This window comes from Lepeophtheirus salmonis, chromosome 12 (assembly GCF_016086655.4).
Source record: "Lepeophtheirus salmonis chromosome 12, UVic_Lsal_1.4, whole genome shotgun sequence".
In the NCBI taxonomy this organism is placed as follows: domain Eukaryota; kingdom Metazoa; phylum Arthropoda; class Copepoda; order Siphonostomatoida; family Caligidae; genus Lepeophtheirus; species Lepeophtheirus salmonis.
The window spans coordinates 10,558,645-10,578,922 of NC_052142.2; the positions used below are offsets into that span (position 1 = coordinate 10,558,645).

A 20,278-nucleotide genomic window follows, 5' to 3' on the forward strand; every position below is an offset into this window, starting at 1 on the left:
TATTCCCTGAGCATCAGGACCCCATCCAATGCCCTATAATACACATGAGACCACGGGTTGTGCAAGTAAACTTCTGAGCCTCAACCTAGTTTAAATTCAACCACCACTGCTTTCCTTAACTCGACAACCAATCAAATACTCCATAATATACCTGGCCCACGGGTTTTGAAGGTGTACTTCAGGTCTCTCAGGCATGTTATTTTCCTTTGTCACTGCTTCCCCGATCATCAATGATCCTTTCTAATACCCCATAATCCACCTGGTCTATGGGTTGTGCAGGTGAACTGCTTGGCTTCAAGAGATGATAAACTCCACTGCTGCTACTTCCCTAAGCATCAAGGATCCCATCGAATGTGCAGGTGAACAGCTTGGCTGTCTTGTAGCCCAATAGTTCACCTGCACAACCCAAGAGCTGGTGTGGATCTTAAGGTATTAGGAGTTTTCCTAGGTGCTCACAGTAGCAGCAACAAATATCAAATTTGAATTAGGATCTATGCCACAGATTGCTCTTTGGAAGATGAGGATAATGGTGATTCCTTAATTTTAAGTTTAAAATAAGTGTTTAACCCTCCTGTTGTCTTTGGGTCAAAATGACCCATCGCATAGTTTAACTAACCATAAAAACCAATAAAATAACGTTTTTTCGGCCTGATTTTTTTTGACTTTTCCTAACTTGCCCCGAATATTTAAAAAATTAAAAAAAAAAATCGCAGAAACATTTCTGCGTAAGCAGTACAAAAAAATGCACAAAGATTGTCTTCCGGGTCAAAATAATCCATGATAAAATTTTAACAGAATTGAAACTTATAAAAGTAGTTGCGTAATAATAAATGTTTCTTTGTTTGATTAGTCTCTCTAATACGCAATTTCTTATGCGTAATAGCATCATGACAATGTAATATTTGTTCTTTGTCTGTGCAATTCAAGGGGGTATAAAGGTGGTTGGTTTTTTAGAATACACTGCATTTACATTTTTTCAATATGAGTGTGCGTGATATTTCCGAAGAAGCTTTCGATCTCATTCTTGAGGCAAACTCTGATTCTGAACTGAAAGGAGAGGATGTGTCGGAAGAAGAAGATGAGGAGGAGTACACCCCGGACTCCAACGAATCATCATCAGAAGAAGAAACCTCAAATTTGGAAAGAGAGTCTTTTATCTCAAAAAATAATTATGTAACGTGGTTTTCAACATCCTATGCCCACCATGGAAGGCATGCCGAACAGAATGTGATAAAAATGGCTCCAGGACCAACGAAATATTCCGTTTCTCGTGCCAATGATATTGTTTCGACCTGCAACCTCTTTCTGACACCCAAAATTGAAAAAATTACCCTAGAGATGACTAATAGATAAGGTTTTCTAAAGTATAGAGACGGCTGGAAAAAAATGGACTCGACAGACCTACGGGCTTATCTAGGACTGCTAATCTAAGGAGGAGTCTATAAATCTAGAGGTGAGTCAGCTGCTAGTCTTTGGGATGGAGAGAGTGGCAGACCAATTTTTCGAACTACAATGTCCCTAAAAATCTTTCACCTCTACTTGAGACTACTTCGATTTGACGACCGCGAGTCAAGACCAGCAAGACATTTGTCCGATAAACTTGCAGATATAAGAGAAGTTTGGGACAATTGGGTAGAGCTGCTACCATACCTGTACAATCCTGGGAGAGACGTTACTGTTGATGAGCAATTGGTTCCTTTAAGAGGTAATCTATTATAATTTTTGATATCTAAGACTTTGTATGTGCCACTAAAATTGTTTTTACTTCTTCTAAAGGTCGTTGTCCTTTCCGAAAGTATATGCCAAGTAAGCCGGCAAGATATGGGTTACAATTTTGGGTGGTTTGCGATGCCAAATCAAGTTATGCTTGGAAAATCCAGTTACATATCGGAAAGTTGGCCCATGGACACCCAGAGAAAAACCAAGGGATGTGCATTGTACTTGATCTGACCGAGGGACTGAGGGGTCATAATGTGACTTGTGATAATTTTTTTACCTCTTATCAACTCGGACAACAGCTCCTGAAGAGGAAGATTACCATGGTTGGTACGGTTCGTAAAAACAAGCATGAGCTCCCAACCGTAATGCTTGCATCAAAAAGAGAGACAAGTCTTCTCATCAAAATTTGCCTTCACACCCACTACCACTTTAGTTTCGTATTTACCTAAGAAAAACAAAAATGTAGTCCTTCTAAGCACACTGCACAGAGACGGGATCACTAGTGATCGTGACGATAGCAAGTCAATCATAATGATGGACTACAATGCGAAACAAAGGAGGCGAGGACAATCTAAACATGGTAATTGGAGCATACAGCTGCAGAAGGATGACTGTCTGCTGGCCCCTGGCCATCTTTCACAATATTATTGACGTTTCCTCTTACAATGTCTTTGTAATTTGGAGAGAGATCAATCTGACCTGGATGTTTCACAAGAGCCACAAGAGAAGAGTGGTCCTGGAACAGCTAGGAAAGACACTTGGAGCTCCACTCATTGAAAGAAAGAAAAACATCCCCCGAACAGAGGGCTCAGCTCAGATTGTGAAAGGTTTTCAGAGTGCTGAACTTCCAGATCGACCTGGTGATCAAGACTCAACTTCTACTTTCAAAGCAAGCAAGAGAAAAAGATGCCAGTTTTGCCCTAAAGAGAAGGACAATAAGACAAATAATACATGTTTTAAATGCAATAAATACAAATGCAAAGGCTGTTCCTTATCATACTGTTCATCATGTGCTCAATAGATGAATTTATTTTACTATTTTTATTATTTTGTCATTGTTTTGTAAGTATTTATAATTATTTCGAGGAAAATTGAAAACAAATATAGAAAAAAATTACTTTTCCATATTTTTAATTATTATTTTAGCTATTAAGTTGATTTGGGCAAGGTAAAAGCAATCATTCAATGATATATTTTTGTGAATTAAAAAGTGGTTCTTCTGGCAAACTGAATCGTAGTCGTTAAAATATTAAAAAAAGTCCAATAATTGTATAGCAAAGTATAGACGGGTTATTTTGACCCAAAGGGCAAAAGATGTGTACAAAAAATGAAGACAACTGGAGAGTTAAATCTTTTTCGAAGCGATTACTAGGATTTGTCTGTATATACAATTTCCTTGATAGCCTTAATAATTCATTAAATATTTATAAATGTATTCTAATTTCAAAATCGCATCCTCACGAGAACAGTGTGACAGTTTGGACATCAAAACGTGATGTTGAAGGAATATAAAACCAGATATTAGAAATGTACCATAATAATACTAAGCGGAAAAGGCTATGTTGTTTAAATTTTGAAATTAAACAAGTAGCAAGATAAAAGAAAGTATCCAATGCCTATATTAAAAAGGAAAATATATGAAAGACTTATTTGGTCCAAGTATCGTTTATTGCTACAATCTTTCAAACATACAAAAACAGTATTATCATCATCTATGGCAGAGATCTTGTAAGAACGGGCAGTAAAGTAGAAATGGTGGGTGGGTAAATGGAACATAGAATATTTGTAGAATTTAAGTTTATAATATGCTACCGAATAAATATATTTTAGTATTTTTATTTAAAAGGTTAAAAATTACGCCCTTAATATATAGATTATTCATTGAACAGTATTCTATTACTTCATTAGCCTCATCCCAAGTACTGTAAATCCTTCATTTAAAATTATTCCTCTCATTTTTTGGTTGCAACTTGTACATGCTGCTTATACAAGTTGTAGCTTCTACACAAAATATATAATAAACAGTGTATAGACGACGCAATGATGAAAATCCAGAGTAGAATCGACATCTTAAAAAAAGAAACCTGAAAACAACATGGTAATCTTGATAATTTGAAGAATATTTAGGAGGTGATAAAGAATAATGCTCATAACGTTGGATTAGGTCAGCTACAAACAGCTGTGACAAGAGAAGAAGGAGAAAAGGATATAAAAATACATTTGTTAGAATTAACCCAATTTTGATCCCCAATTCTAGAAGGACTTACAGTTACTACTCTGCAACAAATCCTCAGGGCTAAACTACGTCTCTTATGAGCAAACATAAGTGTTCAATCAGGTTTTGAATCTATTTAGGAAACGATGTTCACTACTCAGGAATTAAATATTAATAAGAACTGCTACGAAAAGAAAATTCATTCTTTATATCAATTACAAATTAACGCCCAGCTTAAAAACACACCAGATTTACATCACTGTATTTAAGTCCTTTTATTACTGTGTTAATAATTTTTGGAGCTAAGAACAACCCCAAAAAAAAAAAAAAAAAAAAATGAGGAAAGCTAACGAGACCCCTGTTTAGAGCGAAACAATATATTAAGATATTAGCAATATTAAATATTATACCTTCTATTCATCTTATTCACATTCTACATATCATGACGTCATTTGTATCAGTTACGTCACTATTACATGACATAAATATACATTCATAATATGAACATAGATACCATACATTTCGTTTCTGGAGATAAGATAATGGTTTAATATAACTTAATACAATACACCAATAACACTTAAATAAATAATAATCAATATCACTTTCTTCTGACTAATATGGGCTAGAACTCTTTCATTCCACATTCTAGTAATATATTTTCTATATGGTTTCTTCTCAATAATCAACAATTATATCCCATCTTTTCGTACCATGATTATGAACTCTAAACTTATTTCCAACATCAAACATTGAGAGATATTTGATCTTTTCATTGACTTGCAATCTTTCAGTTAATATATACCTTCTCTTCTCCTCTCCTTCAAAGGAATCAGACTTATCATTCCAATTTCTTCTATACTGTTACCACCTTGTATGTAGAAAAGTCTTCATGACATCTCTATAAACAATTTTTGTTAGCGATAACCCATGATTCCGTAACGTATTCAGTAATTCTAACACCCCTTTCACAAATTTATCCGATGTTATATTCCCTTGACTTTGATGCTTTAGTCACAAAGGCCTTCAACGATTTCACTGCCAATAAACATGATAGTGGTGGCATAAACATATATATTAACAAAACAAAGATTACGTTAAAATGACTTAATAAAAAAACATGTGATATAATGTAAAATACGGATATAAATAACATCAATAAAAAACTATTAAAATGATGAAATTCCCGACATTTTTTCCATAGTTTGATTGACGGCTCCACGATTGTTAATATATATATTTTCGGGCGTTGTCGCTTGATGATCGTTTTGCGTATACGACTTAATGCGTTTTCGTTAATATTGCGTTGAATTTCCCTTCTTTGTTTCCAGGAAAGTAAGCCAAGAATTCCACTTTACCAACATGTGCTCCAAAATTTTTTGCCAAATTATTCCCTACATTTAGATTAGTTTTTTAGTCCTCTGCACCTCCTAAAGATATAATGTGTTGTCTCCCTGATTCCCTTGCAGAAAATACAGAGGTATTTATGACCATCCAAGAACTTAGATCGTTGTTCCAGCGTTCAAGACAACAGGAGGTATTTGAAACATTTTTCTGAAGAAGTGTGCAATCAGTTTTTTATTATTCGGACCTTTCCTGATCCCTCTTTTGCGTTGATATTTCTTCGTAGCAAGTAAAAAATAAAGGGGTCTTGTATATTTGTCTGGAACATCCACTTAATTTACGACATAGATGCCATACATGCTCTCATTCTTAATTGAACTATCGACCACTTAAAAAATATGAAACTGCCGATAATATACGTGTTACACTTTTTTTTTATAACCAGTATCAATTTATTCGGGTGCTTAATTAATAACAATACAAAAACAGAAAAAGTATCTAAGTACATAGAAAAATGCAAAAACCATATAAATTTTCCAAGAACAATAAAACGACACACAAAAAAGAAACAAAATAACTAAAAAACTTTAAGATAATTTCTTGCAATGTTTAAAATAGATGCACCAATTTCCATTTCCTTCGCCTTGATTGCATACTCACAGTATTGTAATTTTACGATTACTACATGCAGGTTTACATCACTTTTTGATATTAAAACAAAAAAATCCTGTTGCTTTATTGGCCTCCAAAAACCACTTCGAATTCTTCTGCCAATGCGTTATATATTGGCCACAGTGTTTAAATTCATATAGAATGTGAGATTTTATCTCTTATTCTTCCCAACAAAAGTAACAAAGTTAAAAATGCTGACACTTACAAGGCTCCAGTGATCATACGGTAAGAACACCATTTTACAGAAGGAGTCAGCAAGGGGTTCTGAAAACTATTACTGGCTTGTCTTTCAGTTAGTTGTATGTTTCTTCCGTTTAAAATATTTTTAATCAGTGGAAGTGATGATTCACACCACATTTTTGTTATTGATACAACTTTTATCTTAGCGAGCTGCTGTCTTAAACATAGTTACTTAGTAAAATCAGAAGTACCCCTATGTCGTATCTTCTGTATTTAAATTTTTTTTAATGCGCCATCATAGATAAGAGATTATCCTTGTAATTCAGGAGATTATCCAAGAAAAACCCCGGCATTTTCTAGAGAGTAGCGGAATTTCTATCAAGGCACCTTTTAATGGAGTGCATCTATGAAAGTTACAGAGATTTAATTAGATTTGTATTTTTATTTATTCGGAAAATAACCTCCTGCTTATTGTAGTCCATTGAGTTCTTCCCAATAACAACTCCAAGCACCTTGATCCTTGATTTCGTATGCTGGTAATATATTGAGTTGATGTCATTGTTATTTGATATCAGCTCGGATTTTTCTATATTAATTTCCAGACCTGACAAAATCTCGAACAATGATTGAAGCTTATATATTTCAAAGATGGATGCCATCGTTAAAACTTTTCCAGCCGCTATGATTGTTGATGTATCATCTGCATAAGCATAAATGGATTTACAACAACTAATATTTGGTTTTTTTCACCACTTCGTTATCTCTCATTTGTAACAATAAGGGACCCAGAGCAACTATTAAAAGAATTGCTGCTATGGGCTCTCCATGCTTAAATCCACGTTCTACCTGGACAAATCTTCATATGTATACTGACCCATAAATTGTATTGGAGTTCACAAGTATTGTAGCAACAGCTGTTATCATGAATTCTCCCAATGCTTTGCCTTTCAATATTCTTATAATGTGAGTATGCAAGGCACAGTCAAAATCCTTTTCAAAGTCAATGGTCAATATAGTACAATTGTCAAAATTATCGAAAGCAGTCTGTAGGTTTGCAACAATGTCTTCCATTCTCTGACCACCTATAAATCCTCTTTTGGAATTATATATTGTAACTGGCAGTGTCTTCTTAATTCTTTCAACAATTACATGTGAAAATACTTTGTACAAAGTATTTTGAAGTGTGATTTGCCTCAAATTCTTAATGAATCTTATATATTTTGCTTTTTTGGGTATTGTAATAAGTAGACCATGGTTTATATATGATAGAAAGGAACCTATCATCAGTATCCATTTAAATAGTTCCTTTAGAATCGGTGCCAGTTCATCACCATAAAGTTGATATATTTCAAAACCAAGGCCTGATAAACTAGGAGATTTACCTTTTTGCCACATCTTTTTATTGCATCTACAAGTTCTTCCTTTCAGAAGTGTTTCTCAGTTTCCCAAACAGACAATGGTATGGGTTCTGGAGGTTGAACATGAATATAATCGGCAAAACGGGCGTTATTCAATACACATATTTTGCACTTAATAGCTAACACACAGTCCCGGCGTTTGAACAATTTTTGGTAGTACTTAACCACTTCATCATTGTCAAATTCACTCTTCTCATATCTTGAACTGTGTTTATGACGAGGGAGGTTTATCCCCGGATAGCATCCTTTTCTAAATTGTTTCATCGATCTTTTTTAACTTCTGATTTTGTAACATGATGATTGTCATTCAAGAGACTACTAATCATTTGCCTACTCCCATTATATTTTCCAAGCTTCATAAGACTTATAAGTTTCACTTTTTTCTTCACCACATTCCTGCAGCTGTATTTTATAGCATTTACCTCCTCAATGGTGTCTTCACTTACAATAGCACATTCATCATCTTCTTTTCTACTCTCTTTTGAGGGTGTTATGCCTACAACATTGGAGAGGGTACTGGTTTTATATGCTTCTTCCGTCTCTTGTGATACTTCTTGGGGAACATTTAAGGCAGTACAACCTTCAGTACTCACTTCATCTCTAGTAGAAAGCCCCCCAAAAAAAAAAAAAAAAAAAAATAATAGGTATAACTCACAAACACTCTTATCATTGGTAATTCCACAATCTTCTTCCTGAGGTTGCATATTAATTGACGGTATACGTTCTTGAATTTTTTCATGAAAATACTATCACATGCAAAAGCCGGAACTCTTTTTGTATTACAAGACAACTTAGTATGTCCAACGCTGAAGCATTCAAAGCACTGTTGCATTGCTCCTCAAATTTTAGTGTAACTAACTGGCCATTAATTAGAAGACTTTGTGAGATGACGTTAGGATTTGCCTGATCACAATTTCATAGTTTGGCCCCCTCATTTCACTATACCGTTTCAGATGATTAGCTCTTGCCTAAGGTGGGCACTTTGATGGGGTTTGTTCAATAACTGAACCAAATTTTGAAAACAAATATGTAATCATTTTCTCATCCTTAAACTTTCCAATAGTGTTGAAGGTAGTTATTTTCACTTTTCTAATAGATAATACGCAGATCCCTTGATTTTCATGTATACATCAGCTATAACACCATTTACCGAGGCAATTTGTACCTTGAACTCCTTTCTAAGAGAAACTGCTCTATCTCTTACATCAATACGCTTTTTTGGGCAAACACTAGCTTGACCGAATGAATGCTTAGGATTTGCTCATAAAGCTCTTTCTCAGAAAAACCAAGAAAAGAAAAAATAAAACCAAGGTCGAGGTTATCTTCCCTAAAAGGCCGGCCGAACTCATCTGCGTTTATAAAAATGAATGTATTCTACAGGAAATCAACATATATATATATATATACATGTTATACTCTATACAAATGGAAATGTGTATAAATTTTATTTTACATTAAGGGAAGACATACTATAAAATTAACATAAATTGTCATATTTAAAATTGACATCATTTTTATTTAATTTCAAACCTTGTAATATCCATTACAATTATACATTTAACAATTTGATTTGTCTTGTTTGGGTTTTGATGATGACAATGGAATTTTGTCTTTTATGTCATTCTTAGTATTTAATTAGTATATGGAAAAAAAATAATAAAAGAGATAAGAAAAGGAAGCCATTTAAGTTACGTGCGTTACCTTCAAAATTGAAAAAACTAATGTAGATCTAAACTTGGAATAAAACAATGCTTTAGTTTTTACTATTGGTAAACAAATGGAGCTCTGGGATATTTTAATAATTAGTAGTTGCATTGCAAATTGAATAAATGTACTATTTCATATTGTGGACCCATTTGTTGATTTTTGTATTTTAAGGTGTGAGTTGAAATAGACATTGGTGGACATAGTTTCTCACTCTTCAATATCTACGACGAACCTCAAATTATATAAAGAAGATGAGTTCATTCAATAAAGATTTCCAAATTAGGTTTTTAATTGAAGATTAGCGTCTCAAACGCTCAATGCATTATTAAATCCTAGCATCGACTCGCAAAGATCATGAAATTATCAAAAATTATCGTAAATTGAAGTAAACAAAAATTGGGGTTTCCCTCTTATCTTGATTTATGGTCATTATTGTTGTATATTGACATAACACATGTTTCGAAAGATAATTAAATCAGAACACCGTATATTTATTTTATTTTATTGTGACCATAACTTTTTGTAATCTTTAAGTGGAAATATTGGGCCTCTGTAGAGCTAATTAGAATAATTTAGTAAAAGAAATGTAAGATAATTAGTTGAAGAATACAAATCAATCCCCCACTTTTTTGAGAAAAAATCCTTTTACCGTTACTTCTACTTAACTTACCACATATTTATATTATCTTCTAGCCACTTTTATCGAAGAAACTTGGAAAACTGAGACGAGGAGACGAATAAATAGATCTTTTAATCGATTTAAATCCAAATTGATTTGTAATTTATGGGGAAAAAAGTGAGAAGGACTTGACACGTTTCTTATTTCTTCAAAAGAGTAGATGCTTTAAATTAATTTGTTGGGTTGTGACGTTGAAAGTGTGAATATTTCTCTCTGTGAAGAAAAAAAAAATCATTGTTTCTAAGTGATTTTAATGTTTAAGTAGAGTATTTGAATGTAAGCATCCTTTACGGGATCTTATTTTAGATATTTAATTGACCTAAGTGCTTCATTAAGACCGTAGATTCGGAAAAATGACGCCATCCTCAATCCCAACTATTGATTGATTAGTTACGAGGTTAGTGACGTAAAAATGCTATATGTTACTCTAAATATGGCTGAGTAACTTTTTAAAAGGAAAATGAGAATGCTTTCTCCAGGAAAACCGCCCGACGAACAAAATGCACAAGGTGAAAAGATAAATATACACGAATTAAATGTCTATGAAGGTGAAAAAATGCACATTCATGAACCAAATGCTATTAAAGGTAAAGATATTACTTATTCAAAAATGATGAGGCCTAGCTCTTGGGAGACGCAACAAAGTCAGATTGACACAACGTGGAATAAAGCATATATTGACTGGAAAGAGAAAGAAAATAAAATCTTACTAGGTTTTCACCCAAAAGTGAAATATTTCAAGATAGTTTTCGAACTACTATAAGAGATCAGGTAGTTTAAGAACTGCAAGAGTGGAGCTGGATTTGTAATACTCTATTTTTAAAAAACCATCGACGTAATAGATAGATTCGTGAATATAGAAGGACGTCTAGAAATCGATGAAAGGATCTTCCACAATGTAAGAGGATTGGAAAATCTTAGAACAGCTCAAACTCCAGTGAATGTAATAGTTCAAAATGGAGCTGAAACAGATATTTTTGTGTGCACTTATAACTTGTGATGGTCTGGGATCTGATATCCAAATTCTAATTTCTGTAAGTCCACTATGTTTATCGACATATCCCATATATTTTCTTCACAGCATATTCAAAAAGATTACATACAACCCTTGTAAAACACTCTTGTTATTGCAACGTCTTCTTGTATCGCCTCCTGTCCTTGACTAGGCCATCTTGACATGGCTCACATTGTTCGATTAAAGTTTTTATACTCAAATTTATTCTGGGTCAATAAACTGCTTGTCGACATCGTAACTTTGTTGCATCAATTTCTTTATGTCCATAGTGAAACTAATATAAAATTTCCTTTCTTTCTTTCAAGGTATAATAATTCATATTTTAGCAACACATTCGTCTTCCATATTCTGTCTCACAGGTTTCCAAATAAATTGCACTAATGTTTTTGATCTTGATGATAGTGGAAAATTCTCCGTATTAGCAAGTATTAATTTCTTATATTCTTCATCTTCTTGAGCACATTTTTTTAGTTTCTTGATCCTTACATCGCTTGTTTTCTCACATGGCCATTGAGATACATGACTAAACGGCTATTGTAGGAACTTCTTTAAAGCTTGTCACAGCAATACGATCCTCTTCTGTTGCATAGTTGACAGGAGAAGGCAATCGCATAATCCTTTCCTCTTTTCCATTCTGCGTTATACTGATAATTTATTAACTTAATACAAAGATGGAGTATCTGATTATTTTCTATTTTATTTATTCTACACTTATTAAGAATACAAATTAAAGGTCCGTTGTATTTGATATGATAGAAGAGCCTTTCAACATCCCTTCCGTAATTCCAATTATAGGTATGATCAACAAAAAATTTAAACATGGCCGGGTTCCTGCCCATTAGACCACCAGACGGAGATGCAACAAATTATTCTTATTATTCATCTCGTGGTATACTATATTCGACGGCGGTGAAACAAGGAAAGGGTAAACGTGTCAATAAAGGGAAGTTTAGTGACTGGGATAATAGTTTCAAACGGGAAACATTTGTTGTTTTATTGGAAAATTATTGGAAAACACTTTTATTGAAGGTATGAAGCATATTGACGTTTATGATATTACATTATTATATGGTTTTAAAGAGCATGAATTAGCAGGAGCAAATTTATTCTTTAGTATTAACCATGCGAAGTTTTACACCGAATTTTTAATTGATATAAGAGGAGGATTAGAAAACTCAAAGGGTACACCCAATTAGGGTTTAAAATGTGGATGGAAGCTGTATCAATGTGAACTTATCTTTAAAAGCAATGAAAAAATTAATCTTAATAAAGATAAAAAAATTACGGTCACAATGGTTAACACATTCGAATGAATCGGTGAGTTAAGAGCTGTTAATTGGTTGAAACAACTTGAGCAAGTAATCGATCATTAACTAAAAAAAGACAAAAAAAAAAAAACAATCAATGAATTGGCTGAAACAAAATGCAAGGAATAGAAAAATATCTCGAGATAACATTGTAGAAATAGTTGCAAATTCAGCTAATTGTTTTCAGGGATTCCTTGTTAAGCTCAAATTTTGGGATCCATACTACAATGTTAGGATTGTTTTGTACTAGGTCTCACGAAACATAACTGCACTAATAGTAGAGCTAAGTTTCCTGAATATGAGAACGTTTTCAGGCATACCATTGCAAGAAGTAGATCTATTAAGGCCCCTGGACGAATCCAGGTTCTCGAAGAGGGATCGATTGGTGTAGATATGTCAGGTGAAAAGGTAAAGGAGAGTGTGCATGGGCTGTAGAAGTTCGGAGGAGCTCAGAAGCGAAGGATAAAAGGAAGGAAGGAGATTAAATTGAAATTGCAACAATGTATTTACTAACAGTAGAAGAAGTGGCTCTGGCAGGGGACAATCCTAGTGAAATTAATGTTGAAAATGATTTAAGTCCCTCTAAAATGGTCAATTGAGAAGACAATACTGAGAAAACTAACTTTATATGATGGCTTCCTCGAATTTATAGATAGGGGAACCGAAAAAAACGCTGGAGGTTGTAGAGGTTCAGATTAATCCAAATACGAACAATGAATGGAGGAATGGGGGTAATCTAAAATCCACTGGAAAAAGATCAAATGAAGATAATACTGTGGGGACTTCTGTATATAGTATCATTCCTTTTCATTCTAATGGCAAGAGTGAAGGTAATACAAGAGCTGCAATACAACTACGTAAATCTTCAAAACCTTCTGTAAATCCTGGTCTTATTCTGTTAGCACAGACAAGATCAGGGTGTGTCTCGACAAGAGCATCTACAACTTCAGGCCTATCTCCGCAAAGAGATCAAGATCTTATAAAATTCAGAGGAATTAATTTCGCCAATTTGAATCGTATATCATATTGATGGGGTTTAAAACACAGACCAAAATTAAAGATTTTTTAATTGAACCTGTATGTATCAGGAAATCAATATGGGAATGGGTAAAATTCTTTCATTCAACGCAAAAGGAGGAAAAACTCGTATTTCCAGTCATTCCTAAATAAAAAGTTTAGTTTATGATAAAGCTGAGATTATATGTCTTTAAGATGTTAAAGCTCCTACATCAGCTTCTTGTACCTGAGATGCCCAATTTATATTCCTCATAATTATCATTACTTTTTCATAGGCTTTGGAATGGTTAGGGGAATACTTTCTCTAATTTCAAAACAAATCGAAGAACCTAAATGTGTTAATGAATTATCAAGTCTTAGTGATTTGCATAAACTTTTTATTCCAACAAAAAGTAGTGGTTTTTATATTATTAATGCAATTGTACCTAATGTGAAATGTTACACCTTATTTCAATCTATTATAGTTGTTTTTAAGAATGACTTTTGGTCTCTATTGATCATGGGAGATTTAAATGTCGACTTATACAATACGAATCGTTGGTACCTCACTCAAAAAACTTTATCTGAACTCATTATAGAACTGAATTTGAATCACATAATTAGAATTTTGAGCCCTGATAACATTTTTTCCTGGAGAATTGGCCAAAAGACTTCTGAAATCTATTTGACCCTCGCCTCTTCATTTATTTTATCCAAAACAAAAAATGCCTTTTACTGGCCTCGCCTAGATTAAGATAAAAATTTTATCAGCAAACTTCAAACACGTTTTATCAATCATTTTATTCTTTCACTTAATACAAAAAAACTTGTTCATCTTTTGGTTCATACAGTTAAATCTACTGCCTTAGAGTTTGTTCGTAAAGAAAGAAAGAAATGTCCGTACTAAATTACATTAAGGAAATACTGAAGAAAGGTTCCTTATTTGTATATACAATCACTACAGATATTATTAACTTATCTCGATTCTCATAAATTGCAGAAATGGAATTTAAAGCAAAAATTGAATCTAAAAATTATACCTAGAAGAGATAAAAACCTTCTTTCTAAACAACATTTTTCTTAATCTGTCTTCAAGAAAATTATCATTGAAGGCAATATTATTACAGACTCTCTGGAGATATAAAAATGACTTTAAAGAAAAGAAAGCTTCGGGGCCTGACAGTGTTATTGGCAAAATTTTCACTCGGTGCATTGATGGTGTAGTTCTTTATCTGGTTGAGATAAAGAAGTCTATGGAAATATATGGGCATCTTACAAAGTCGTTTACAAAAGGCAGGATAGCCTTTTGATTCTCAAGAAAGTTTAGCATACAAACATCAATAACTGGAGACCTATTACTGTTCGTAATAAAAAGAATTCCAGAGGGGGGAGGAGGATTTCAGACATATCAAGAAATATTCAAACTGGAATTGAGAGTGTACCAAATAACGGGAGCTTTGGTGCAATAATTGCAATTTACTTCTACAAGGCCTTTCGTAATATTTCACATGGACATATTTTGAGACCAATTAATAAACTCCTTCCGTGAAGATTTTTTTACACAATGAGAGCTCTTCTATTCACTGATACGTCGACTATTGCATTCAGTGATTTGGAAAGTGATCCAATAGTTTTAAAGAAAAGTTGTCGAAAGAGTTGTCCTTCAGCTCCACTACTTTTTGCTGTTAGGATTAAAGATCTTGGGTATACCATAGGAAATAAGTTTGGGTGTTTTGGATTAGATTTTGGGACATCAAAGCATATTATTGATATTTATACTGACGATATCTTTTTGATATTGAATGCAAAATTAGAAAAACAATTAAAAATTTAGTATTGAAGTTTTAATGAGCTACTTCAAGAAATATGAGAAGAGGTTTTTATTTGAAAATTAACAACAAGAAGACAGTTATTCTCCCCTTGATAAATGGGATCCCTTTGAAAGACATAAAATAGCTGATTGCTCTATCAAAAAGAGTATCGATATTTTAGAATGTAAGTGGGAAAGTAAAGGCGCCTCCTATACAAACTCAAGGGATCTAAATAAATTTATAAATTCTTCAATTAACAAATGGAAGAAATTTAATTCACAAAAAGAATTGACCTCTTTAATTACCAAATTGGTCGTGGGACTTTATAAGGAAACGTTTATTCCATGGTTAGCCGAAAAGTTGATTGACGAAGAAAATTGCTAGCTTAATAAGATTTTTTGTCGAAGCTAAATAGATTCTATAAAAATACCCAAAAGTTATTTAGGATAATTTAGAAGTAGAAGAATGTTCAACAATGGTTTGCATTCGTTTGCAAATTGCCTGGCACTCCAGATTTTGAGAGATTTTATCACACTGAACATTACTGGAATTACAGAAAAATTTATAATGTTGCTAATTTTATTTAGTCTCTCCTTAAAGATTCAAAGTGCGCCAACAAAAAAAAAGGTATTAAAATGCCTTATCAAGCTGTAAAAACATGATCGCAGAGAAGTTGGGAGTAGAGAAGCTTATCCGAGTCGAAGAAATCAGGGCAATTCTGATTTAATCGCAGCCGCAGCCCAATATTCTGCCTTCTCCGTTAGGATTCCAAGGACGCATCAGTCTTCTTAAAAATATGCTTGGGCCATATTACACTACTACCATTCATTGTCAGATAAAAACTTAAAATTATTGCGCCGTTTAATGCAAAATTTAAAAAAAATTAAAAGGTAATCCAGATCAACAGAATATTGTTTTATCCTTTAATTTAAATATTATGTAAATATAGCTTATTCTTTTTTAAGAAACTTTGAGCTATTTAATGGTTCTGTTTTGTTTATTTACTGTCAAATTTTATGGAAGGAACTTTTTTTGAAAATGGATTGTGAGTGTGTTTTTTTTGCTAGTTTTTTTAAAAGTCCGATAGGTATAGCTTTATTTACAATTCAGAGAGAAAAACAAACAAACAAACATTCTAACTGAATATAACACACTCCTTACACATAACAGATATGAGTTAATGAAAAAACAATAACTTGAAAAATGACAATAAAAATCACTACTTTTTTTTTTCTTTCTATACAACTACCCAAAAGTCCGAATCAATAACCATTGTCGGAAAAATTAGCTAAAACGTCGAATTCTTTCGCTATTTCCCCTTCCAAATTTGTTGGTATGGGTTTTTGTTACATCTGCAAAAATATACTATAACCGGCACTTTACTGATGATGACCTCCACTTTAAAAGCCCTGAGAAGATTAAGATCGGTGGTCACTACCCAATCAGTTCTGACGTAGGTACTTGTAGTTTATTTTTGATTTTAATTCACACATCCTTACCAAAAGATTCACCCCATTAAACTCATAAAAAACATGTGCTTACGTTTCTGACATGAGGACAAGTGAAGTAGTCCTCCTGTGAGTTATAAAGTTTGGAAGGGCAACTCCTCGTTCATACCAAAGCCAGAGTTATCCAGGAGTGGTAATATTGAGGAGTGAATATTATTCATTCTTTTTATTCAGTCTTAGATTATACTTCAGTGGTTCTTCATGGCCTAAGATCTGGCTAACTTTTAAAAAGGTTTTTGACCACCCATAAGAAGTTATTTTCCTGTACCAACTAAGCTTGTTCGTCACTTAAAAAATATCTAAAGGCCGTTTAAATATGTTTCCCTTGCTGAAAATGGATTGTAACTAACATCCTATATAGCAACTTTTCGGGATGTCTGACTTTGGTTTGGGGAATTAATTTTAAACTAGAATGTTAAATGATATATATATATTTTTGCATAAATATAATTCTATAAATAAATAAAATCATAAAAAATAGCAGATTAAAATATTTCCCTTCTTGTAAAGAAGCCTCCCAGAGAGTGCCCTCCGCCTATCAAGGAGATTACAGATATGGTTTTTTTCAACATAAAAGAGATTTACTATCGTCTTAGAATTCAATATACCTTATCCTCCGCTGTTAGAAAAAAATGTAGCAAAATAATACAGGACAGAGGTAGACGACACAGTAAAACTCTACTTAGATTTTTGGACTCTTCCTTGGAACCAATAAATGCTGAGGTGACAAAAATGGTGTACAAAATACCCAAAGAAAACATCAGGGGAAAAGAATTTGACGAGAAAGAAGGAAGTACCTCCCAAATATAAAGCCCATTTACAAAATACAGAGACAATTTAATTAGTAGTTGTTCTAAATGATACAACGCGTGAAGATATTAATTATATTGTCCATGGAAGAGCAGGAAAATTCATTTTAATCGTGATATTTTTTTTAAGATATATACTCAACCATCAGTAAAGAAGAAATTATGAAGTTCATCCAAGGTTAGGAAAAAAATTTAAAAGCCCTTGACCATCATTTAAAAATTGACTTTCTCCAATCCTCCAAAAAGTATTTAAGGAAATATTCAAGAAGAGTTTTGTTCCTGGCTTCTTGAGCATTGGAACCTTAGTTTCATTCCTAAAAAAAGAACAAGTCAAATTATGACATTGAAAATTACAGACCCGATTCCTTCCTCAATACCTCATATAAAATACTCACGGGAATATTGAATCGAAGACTTTTCAGAATTCTTTCATACATTATATCAACGGATCAGAAAGGATTTATGGTGTCACACTTGTTGGAGAATATAACACCTTCTTTTCAAGATGATATATACTTATCTGCATCATCCAAGTAAGTTACAATTTTTATCAACTTCGAAAAGGCAATCGATACACAAGTTCATTGTAGAACACCAATTTAGGACGGACTTCCTAAAGGATATGTTAACATGGCCTTGGCCATTCTTAGGAGCTCATAATCGAGTATTGACATTCCCGGTGCTGACTCTAAGTTTTGCATTTAGCATGAAGCTCAGCAAGGAGATTTGTTATCGCCATCCCTCTTTCTAATCAAAATGATTAGATTAGAAGAGGTTAACAACTTCAACTTCAAAATTTTTGACATGGAAGGTTGTAGTCTTTTTTCTGTGTAGTCTTGAAAAAATAATTTTTTTTGTGAAATAGTAAATGAAGTAACATTTAACAAACATCAACGGATGAATAATATTCTGTTCTGAGGATGGACCCCTCATACAGTAGGGGAACCTATCGGGGAAGAATGGAGAGGTAAATGTTGGACCTGGGTTCATGTGTTGGAGGAGGAGTCGGCAAAGTTTTTCAAAATGATAATCAGGAATTTAATTACGCTGCGGTTGGGGATCTGTCAAAAAGGGAAGAAAATGTAAACAAGGAATTCAAAACCACATATTTATTAATGAAATTCAAAGAAAACCGATAAAGGTAAACCCATTTTGGGATAAAATACTTTTGAATTTGAAAGATAAAAAAATTAAAAATTGAAGGGATTTGTTCCTCAAATTCCAAATTACTAAAAAAAAAAACATCGAAGTCCTTGGTTTTCGGAAGAAGACATTTCCAAAAGTGGAGCTGGTTTTATTAGCATCGCATTTAAAGGCCATGCAATTGTAATAACAATGTTTAAAAATATAAAAGGGATTGCAGAAGTGGAAAACAATGTATTCTTCACTATAAGAGGTCTTAATAACATGAAAGTTGTTCAAAAACCAATTGAAGTAACTGTAAAAAATAATAAGAGGTAAATTTGACAATATTGAGACAATGAATGGTGGAATATTGGGAAATCATAGGTGATTTTGAAAGTGTCCCTCATTCTGTAGCTTGGGAAAGTAAGGATGATATAAAATTTTCGAAAAGTTCTAAAAATAATGGCGGGGAAGCTTAAAGTTAAAATAAAAGCTTAGAAGAAACAACCAATGGATCACCAGTAGGGGTTGATAAGGTCGAACTTTCTTCGGTGATGCAGCAACTTCAGTGCTATAGCTGTTTGAAATTCAGGCATACAAGGGCAAGTTAAAATATATCCCACAGTATATACTTTAGAGATTTTTAGTAGTTGTGGAATAGATGCCCGCTCGTTTCCTTCCTTCCTCACAAAGAGAAGAACTCTGTTTATCCTTTTCTGATTTGATTTATTTGTGAAGAGTCTCAAAATTGCCATCCTGTTTCTAAACCTTCTTTTTTTTGCCAATGAAAAAGGGTTCCGCATAATAGTCATGGATTATGGTCATTGACATCCTCCTGGACCCCGCCATACCTTAAGAGTATTCTCTCAACTATTAATTTTCCAATTCCCATTCGTAGCCCTAACTGAATTTTTTATCTATTTATTTCCTCCAGCCCTATAATTGAGGAAGTAAAGGGTTGGATTCTTATATCTGAAGATGAGTTTGCCTTAATTTGGATTTTTTTGTGTGTCAGAAAATTAGACCTATGTAGTTCTATGTTAAGCCATTCTATTTTTCCAACCGAAATAAGCCCACTTGATTTTAAAAAATCATCTAAACTAATATAGTGACAATTGTAATTAATAGGTTCATTAGGGTCGAGGAGTGGTAACGTTTCGAGCAGAATTGAGTTTCAGGATCTATTTATAGCAGCTACATAACTATTCAGTTTTTTCAAAAAATTTGTGACTTCACCCAAACCCATAAATATTCTATCATAAAATCTTGTGTAGTTTTCTTTTTTGCCTGGTAAGTCTAGAGAACAGTGTGATTGCCGTAAGATAGTTGAGATTATGTTGGCGAACTTGGGCGGAAACTTGTACTTTGCAACTTGTTGAATTATATATCTATGTGGGATTGTGTCAATGCACTTAGAAAGTCAATGAGTAAAGGTACGCAAATCCTCTCCCCTGTTTTGGATTTTGTCGATCCTGAGGGTTAAATTAAAAAAACTACATGAAACTTTTGAGAATTGAGCAGAAAGGATTTCTGAAAGGAAAATACGTACAGGACATTCATCGTTCTATCCAAGACGCCGTGGATACCATAAAATAAAAGGGTGATGATGCCACTATCTTGCTCATTGATTTTGAAAAAGCATTTGATTCTAGATCTCACAAGTTCCTAATAAATCAACTTCGATGATACAAAACTCATAGGGATATGATTTAAAAAAAAGCAATTACGTAAGGAAATTGCAAGTCCAAATTAAGCGTACCTTGTATACAAGAA

The 20,278-nt window shown here is 33.3% G+C and overlaps 1 long non-coding RNA gene across 1 annotated transcript; it reads left to right on the forward strand.

Annotated features, from left to right (window-relative positions):
• The first annotated feature begins 298 nt into the window (after nt 1-298).
• Nucleotides 299-2,842, forward strand: LOC139906806 (uncharacterized). Its single transcript, XR_011782757.1, has 2 exons — nt 299-1,705; nt 1,777-2,842. It is a non-coding gene; the product is annotated as an uncharacterized lncRNA (long non-coding RNA).
• Nucleotides 2,843-20,278: the final 17,436 nt, after the last annotated feature.